The sequence below is a fragment of the Phoxinus phoxinus genome, assembly GCF_949152265.1.
Source record: "Phoxinus phoxinus genome assembly, chromosome: 1".
Lineage (NCBI taxonomy): Eukaryota > Metazoa > Chordata > Actinopteri > Cypriniformes > Leuciscidae > Phoxinus > Phoxinus phoxinus.
This window is the reverse complement of record NC_136876.1, coordinates 55,562,236-55,570,301: the sequence shown is the minus strand read 5'-3', so window position 1 is coordinate 55,570,301 and position 8,066 is coordinate 55,562,236.

Sequence of the window (8,066 nt, the reverse complement as noted above, 5' to 3'; positions counted from 1 at the left end):
CCTTTGAATTCCTTTACCCTTGTAAGATGCAGGCACATCCTCCACTTCGTCATTGTCAACAAAGCTGACAATGTGGAACATGATTTCTGCAAGCAAAACACAAACAAGTTATTTTAAAAAGACAAAGGCAAATACAGAAAATCAATTATGACTCTTAACTTAGTGTCATACCTTCTTGTGTAGATTGTGGCCAGGCGTAGCACAAAATCTGTAATTACAATTCTGGAAGAGAAAAAAAAAGAACACACACACACGCACACGCACACGCGCACGCACACGCACACGCACACGCGCACACACACACACACACACACACACACACACACACACACACACACACACTTCATTTTAAATGTAGAAGGGGGAAACTGCGCTATATATTAAAATCTACGAGTTAGTTGAGATATAAAATAAGTATAAACTTACCTTGATCATGTATTAAAACTCCAAAAGATAAAACCAAGATAGCGTGATCGTAGAAGTTAGAACGACTATTTGAATTTCACTGCGAGACTGCGTTGGAAAATATGAGTTGCTGAATAACTGCTACGTAACTTCCGGATCCTCTGGTAGGCGGGATGGTGTCACGAGGTGCACTCTGGGAAAAGTAGTCCTTTTTGTAAAGCGGATATAACACCGTATATGTAAATCAACTACTATTTCCATGATGCATTGCAAACTGCGTCATCGTATGAGCAACCACAGACGCCGCATTGACAAAGACTGCTCTAAAAACCATGCTAAAAACACGCAAGTTTCCTGGAGAACCGCGGATTTAAAAAAAGAAAGAAAAAAAAAAGTTTTATTTCTCAAACGATTTCAATGGTTTACGTGGAGAACATAAATGTTTATTCTCCAAATTTATAATACATACTTATATGTAGGCTATGGAGATTTATATAGATTAATCATTAAAAGGAATTGTGAAAACTCGTCAAGCATGGATGGTTTTTGCTATAAAAACCATTTAACCATTGGGTTTTGTAGTAAAACTGTCGTTATACAAATGGTAATTAATTCGCCCAAAAACTTTTTTTGTGGCATAGCCTATTTATTACCATTTGGATAACCACAAAGTAGCGTACTCATTCAATCTTTTGTCTTTTATGATGCTGCAGATTGAACCATTTGTCTTTGTCTTCAATCCTTTTGCAAACATTTCATTGTTATTTTTTCCTTCGACACTTTTTCACCTCCTTAACTGCCCATTAAAATAATTGCCAACAGGTCAAGTCTTATTTACTTATGAGTAAAAGTGTACTATTTGAATAAACATCTAGGTATTTTTAACTAGGCAAACATATTTCATTTTATTCTTTTTATTTTATTTACAAAATTAACCTTATAATGATGTATAAAATATGAACCAATTAACACCACATTTCCATGTACATGGCTATACAGTACAGCACATTCATGCCAGAGATCTATTTACTCTTCAGTTAACCAAAACCCAGCCAGATCTCAGCCATATATTTACTTATTCTGGCAGACCGAACTCAAGCCAGGGCTCAGCCAAACAGATACAATTTGATGTTGGTTTCTTTTGGTTAGCCAGACTCCAGCCAGAGCTTAGCCTACTGTTTGACACAGAAGATTGTGAAAAAAACAGTGCCAGAATTATGCCAGAAGTGCCTTATGTAAGCCAGACTCGGCCCAGACTTTGTTGCTATCTGGGTTGGATGTTACTCGCTCCTTCCATTCAGATGGAATAGGCGATTCTCCAAAGTTTAACTCCAAAGTGCTTCTTCGGGAACCTCCTTGGACGGAAGAAGTGTTTACAGAGTGCTGGGCCAGGATAGTAGGTGATGTACCAATATCAGCAATTACTGTCATTGGTGAAATGAGAACATCTTGTTCAGACTCGTTCATAACGAGAACAGGGACCTTGTAGGGAGCATGAGTTGGAAGTGTGATAACACAACTCTGGACACATAACCCCCCAGGAAGAGGGGACATCGGGTGTTCGATCACAGCACATTGAACTGTAGTTGGACTGTCTATTCTGGCAGAGCCTTCTAGAACAATGGTCTGACCAGAAGGAATCAGAACTGATGTCTGACTCAACAACTTCACGGATCCTGCTTGACCCAGCTGGCTTTGTTGATGCTTCAGTTGTAAGAGCTTTAGGACTGCACAGTACCCTTGGGCCGTGGGTTGAAAATTAGAGATGTCACTACTGGTGTATCGCTCATATAAAGGCTCCAGAGTATTCATGCCAATAAGCACAATTGAAGAACCCTCAGGATGACCATCGGGTACAACCAAGGCAAGAGTCGGTATCTCAAGTTCTTCTCTTACGAACTCTTTGTGAAACCCTATGGTCACCTCTACATACCCCAAGTATGGCACTGACTGACCGGTGGCACCCTCTACCTGGAGTAAGTCGTAAAGTGGCTTCACAGGGTGATCGCTGAGACTCTGGTTGTAAAAAGAAACTGGAATCGTAGTGACCTGCGAGCCTGTATCCAAAAGGCAGTGGTAGTTCTGCCCAGCAATCTGGACGACTGCAGAACATTTTGAGCCCACCAGGCCCTTTGGAAGTTGTATGGTTGCATCCTTTATCTTGGGCTGTGACATTTCTGCACACCTGACAATCTTCATATGATCTGACTAAGCAGTTTATTCTGCAAGGTTTGACCAATGCTTAAAAAGACAAAATTATAGCTGAAAACGAAAAGAAAAGTATATATTCGTTTGATACACTTAACATAGTGTGTCGGTACCCAGATGATTTCTTGTTTTGTAAAAGTTGGTGACAATTAATGAACTCAATCACATTACAAAGAGTGAAATAATGCACTGCTCAGGGTGGCAACGCAATGCTTCAGGAGTCTGGGGGTGTACGCTTTATAACCGTTGTGTAAAAGTTCATAATTTGAATCCAGTGTGAAAAGATGGATCTCAGAATGATGGTCACTCTGAGAAGGTTTAAGTATGCAGAATATGCTGGGAAAGCAAATAATGTGCAGGACTTGGAAGATTCTTCTGATGAACAGTGGACAGTTAAACTATTTAGGATTAACAAGGGACTCATCACAAAACAAAATATTATCTAGGTAATGATACACTGTATTAAAGGGACATTAAGTATCTTTTTAGGTATTTTATTATCTAAAATCAATATTTTTATTCATAAATATGTCCTCAATGGTGTACAAATACCTCGGCCAATTATCTGAACTATCCATATAAATGAAGAATTTATTATCTTTATATACATGGGACGGGTAGGTCCACGGAGGCTTCCATGTAGTTCCGCCATCTTGCAAAACTATAATAGCAGAGAGGAACAAAAAGTACTAAGCCAACGCGTTTCCACAACGCATTTTCGTTCAGAGCCAGCCGAAACCAGCAGAAACGCAGGTGCAGAGCAGTGAGAGGGCGCTTGAAACTGCACCGGCAAGTTTAAAAGTCTGGATTGCATTGTTATTATGGACCATACATATGCCAAGCCACAGGAGAAGAAAACATCGTCGCCAAAAAAGTCAAAAATAGAACGTAAAATGCGTGGGATTTCCCCCTTTCTGGTCAATGTATCCCTGCCTCTGCTTAATTATTTTTATCCCCGGTGGGGATAAATTTATCCTCCCCTCAAAGTGATCATAGTGCTACTACATAGTGGCGAGACGGATCACAAAACTTATCACGGATCCGTGGTGATGATTTCTCACTCACTCTTGAGCGTCTGGCGCGAGTGATTTCAATGTAAAGACGCGTTTATGCACATCTAGAGGTCCTGCGGCGCGGTGTTTAGCGCGGCACGGTAGATGCGAGCCTCATTCTACTCCAGTTTGCGCGAATGAGGCGAATTGCTATCACAGATAATGTCTTTTCTATCATTTCACTGTAGCTCAGCATCGCGATGTAAAGTTAACGTTATTGCATGATCACAGTTCATATGTGTGGGGAAAGATAAGCTATTAGAGTAAAAATATTGCGTTAGGCTACTTCAGTTAATAAGAAAAAAGATTTTACAATTCCTGCAAATGCAGTGATGAAGTTCATGTTCTCATGATTTATTTTTATGAATAACAATGTTTCAAAACACATTTATGTACACTAAATCAGTATAAGACTTTATAGGATCAGTAGAAGTTTTTTTTGTGGGCCCAGAGAATCACCAGAAAGGTTTTGAAGTGTCATTCTTTAAACATCTAGCCTTAGCAACTGTCGTAAAACCATTACCACAAACACATTTAGGATGCACTCTTCCCCTGCCAGGTCGATTTGCAAACACCTTCAATGTCAGTTAAATACATGCCATTGATTATTGTTTTTTTTTTAACACTGATCCTATCAATGTGTTTGGAAACACAGATACAGATGTTCTACAAAGAACATTCACCAAACAACATCTTTTCTTGTTGAGAACAAAATGTGGATGTGTGGGTAAAAAGGGCTCTGTGTCTTGATTAAAGTTTCTGATTCTATGTCTTAGGCACTAACATTAACCTATAGTTCAGATACTAATGATCATACTGTGGTGGAAACACACACACACACACACACACACACACACACTAAAATAAGCTATTTTGACATAAAAGCAGTTTCACTTCCCGTTGACTTCTGTTTAATTGTTGGCCCAATGGTAACTGAAATAGTTTTTTTTTTTTTTTTATTCCCAGAAGACAAAGTCATATTAGTTTGGAAAGACATGAAGTTGAGTAAATGATGTCCAAATGATCACTTGTGGGGGAACTAACCCTTTAACATCATGCATAAAGATGTTATTTAGACCCCCAGCTAAAACGTCTCGGTTACGTATGTAACCCTCGTTCCCTGAGTACAGGGAACGGAGACGTACGTCGGGTTCCCCTGACGAATTGGGATCACGCTAGGGAGCCTATTACCTTCGAGAAACTAACAAAGAGCCAATGAACATTGGCATGCAACATTTGCATTCCGCGGACCTGCCCATCAGCGCGGGTATAAAAGCCGGAAGTAAACATTGCATCATCGCTTTTCGCTGAGGAGCCGAAGTACGACCCCCGCGAAGGTACAGCCACATGGCAAAGGGACGTACGTCTCCGTTCCCTGTACTCAGGGAACGAGGGTTACATACGTAACCGAGACGTTCCCTTTCGTCCAGGGAACTCCGACGTACGTCGGGTTCCCCTGACGAATTGGGATCCCTAATAAAACGCCATGGTGCTGGCCCCTTCCAGTGCCCAGCTAAGCCGCCCTACAGCAGTTTCAATAAATTTCGGGGGCTGCTAGGAATCCACTGCTGTTCCGCAAGACCCACACAGAGGACATTGGATAACACTGGGAAGCGTGCCTCAACCCCCGGGGGGGGGAGGCACACTACGGAAAACCAGGATGCCTGAACTGGCCTGGAATACTCATATGAATTCACATAGTGAACATATGGAGTCCCTGAGATGGTCCCAACCATTGGAATTGGGAGCGCATACAACAAGGACGACGGCGCGAGTCCGTCGGGGAAAGACACGGCTGGACTGCACGTGGCAAAAACCGGTACTCAAGACCACTGAACACCCAGTCTGCTACGACTCTTGCTAGAGGAGCAAACCTGGCGCCGGGCGGTCCGCTACGCCGGGCGCCGGGGGGGTGATGGAGGAGCTCAACGAGGTTACCACTTAGGGGCCAGCGGAGCGGAAGAGACGCACTTATCTGATTACAGAGTGGCGCAGCAAGCCGACACAACCTATTCCCTCGACCCACTGGACGAAGCCAGAACCCGGGAGGAAACCGGTTCCACACGGAGGTTATAGAACCTAGCAAACGTGTTAGGTGTCGCCCAGCCCCCAGCTCTACAAATGTCTGTCAGCGAGGCGCCTTGAGCCAACGCCCAGGAAGCGGCAACACCTCTAGTTGAGTGAGCGCGCAACCTGGGGGGACAAGGCTCACCCTGAGCCTCATAGGCTCGGGTGATGGCATCCACTATCCAGTGGGCTAACCTCTGCTTGGAGACGGCCTTCCCCTTCTGCCGGCCTCCGTAACAGACAAGGAGCTGGTCTGAGGTCCTGAAGCTTTGCGTTCTGTCAACGTAACACCGCAAGGAGCGGACGGGACAGAGAAAAGCTAGGGCTGGGTCTGCCTCCTCCTGGGGCAGCGCTTGCAGGTTCACTACCTGATCTCTAAACGGAGTGGTAGGAACCTTGGGCACATATCCGGGGCGAGGTCTCAGTGTTACGTGGGACAGGCCCGGCCCGAACTCTAGGCACGATTCGTCGACCGAAAATGCTTGCAGATCCCCGACCCTTTTAAAAGAAGCCAATGCTAACAGGAGCGCTGTCTTAATAGACAGGATATCAAGCTCTACTGTCAGCAAAGGCTCAAAGGGAGGACTCTGGAGAGCTCTCAGTACCAGAGTCAAGTCCCAAGGGGGTACAGAGTGTACAGGGCGAGGAGGGTTTAACCTCCTAGCACCCTTCAGGAATCTGATGACCAGGTCGTGCTTTCCCACCGACTTATCGTCAACTGCATCGTGATGCGCCGCAATGGCAGCGACATACACTTTGAGGGTTGAAGGGGACAGCCTACGCTCCAACCCATCTTGCAGGAAAGAAAGCACAATGCCGATCGGGCAAGTTCGGGGGTCCTCCTGACGGGAGGAGCACCAAGCGACGAACAGGTTCCACTTCAACGCATAGAGGCGCCTCGTAGAGGGGGCTCTAGCGGAAGCGATAGTGTCTACCACTGCCTGTGGCAGCCCACTCAGAACCTCCGCGTCCCGTCCAGGGACCAGACATGGAGTTTCCAGAGGTCTGGACGCGGGTGCCGTAGAGTGCCCCGTCTCTGAGAAAGTAGATCCTTCCTCAGAGAAATCGGCCAAGGAGGGGCTGTCGAGAGGACCATGAGTTCTGGGAACCAAGTCCTGGTGGGCCAGTACGGCGCCACTAGCAAGACCTGCTGCTCTTCCTCCCTGACCTTGCACAGAGTCTGCGCAAGAAGGCTCACTGGGGGGAACGCATATTTGCGTAGGCCCCGGGGCCAGCTGTGAGCCAGGGCGTCCGTGCCGAGGGTCCCCTCGGACAGGGAGTAAAACCACTGGCAATGGGTCGTGTCCGGAGAGGCGAACAGGTCGACCTGTGCCGCTCCGAAGACACTCCAAATCAGCTGGACCGCCTGGGGATGGAGTCGCCATTCTCCGGGCAGGGGGGTGAACCGTGAAAGCTCGTCGGCCACACGGTTGAGAGCCCCCAGCACGTAAGCGGCATGAAGCGACCTCAGATGCTTCTGACTCCATAGGAGGAGGTGGGAGGCGAGTCGCGACATACGACGGGAGCGTAGACCACCTTGACGGTTGATGTACGCAACGGTCGCAGTGTTGTCCGTACGGACCAGTACGTGCTTGTGTCTGAGAACCCCTACGAGGCGACACAGAGCTAGACGTACTGCTTGCAACTCCAGGCAGTTGATGTGCCAATGCAGCTGGGGCCCCGTCCACAGACCCGAGACTGCATGCCCTTTGTACGTGGCCCCCCACCCCGTGGCCGAGGCATCTGTGAAAACCACAGCATGCCTGGAAACCTGGATCAGGGGCACTCCAGCCCGAAGGAACGCAGGGTCCGACCACGGGGAGAAGGTTTGGCGGCAGTGCGGGGTCACTTGGACCCGGAACGAGCCACTCTGCCACGCCCACCTGGGGACTCGATCGTGAAGCCAGCGCTGTAGCGGTCTCATATGTAACAGGCCGAGCGGTGTAATTGCCGCTGCGGCCGCCATATGCCCCAGGAGCCTCTGAAATTGTTTCAGTGGAACCGCTGTCCTGCCTCGAAAAGACCTGAGGCAGGTGAGCACTGACTGGACGCGCTCCTCTGTGAGGCGCGCAGTCTGGGCGACCGAGTCCAGCTCCATACCGAGATAAGAGATCCTCTGCATGGGGCAGAGTTTGCTCTTGTCCCAGTTGACCTGAAGACCCAACTTACTGAGATGCCGGAGCACCATGTCCCTGTGTTCGCACAGAACCTCCCGCGAGGTAATTGAGGATGCGAACGCCTTGCTCTCTCATGGGAGCAATGGCCGCCTCCGCGACTTTCGTGAAGACACGGGGGGACAGGGCCAGCCCGAAGGGCAGGACTCTGTACTGATAC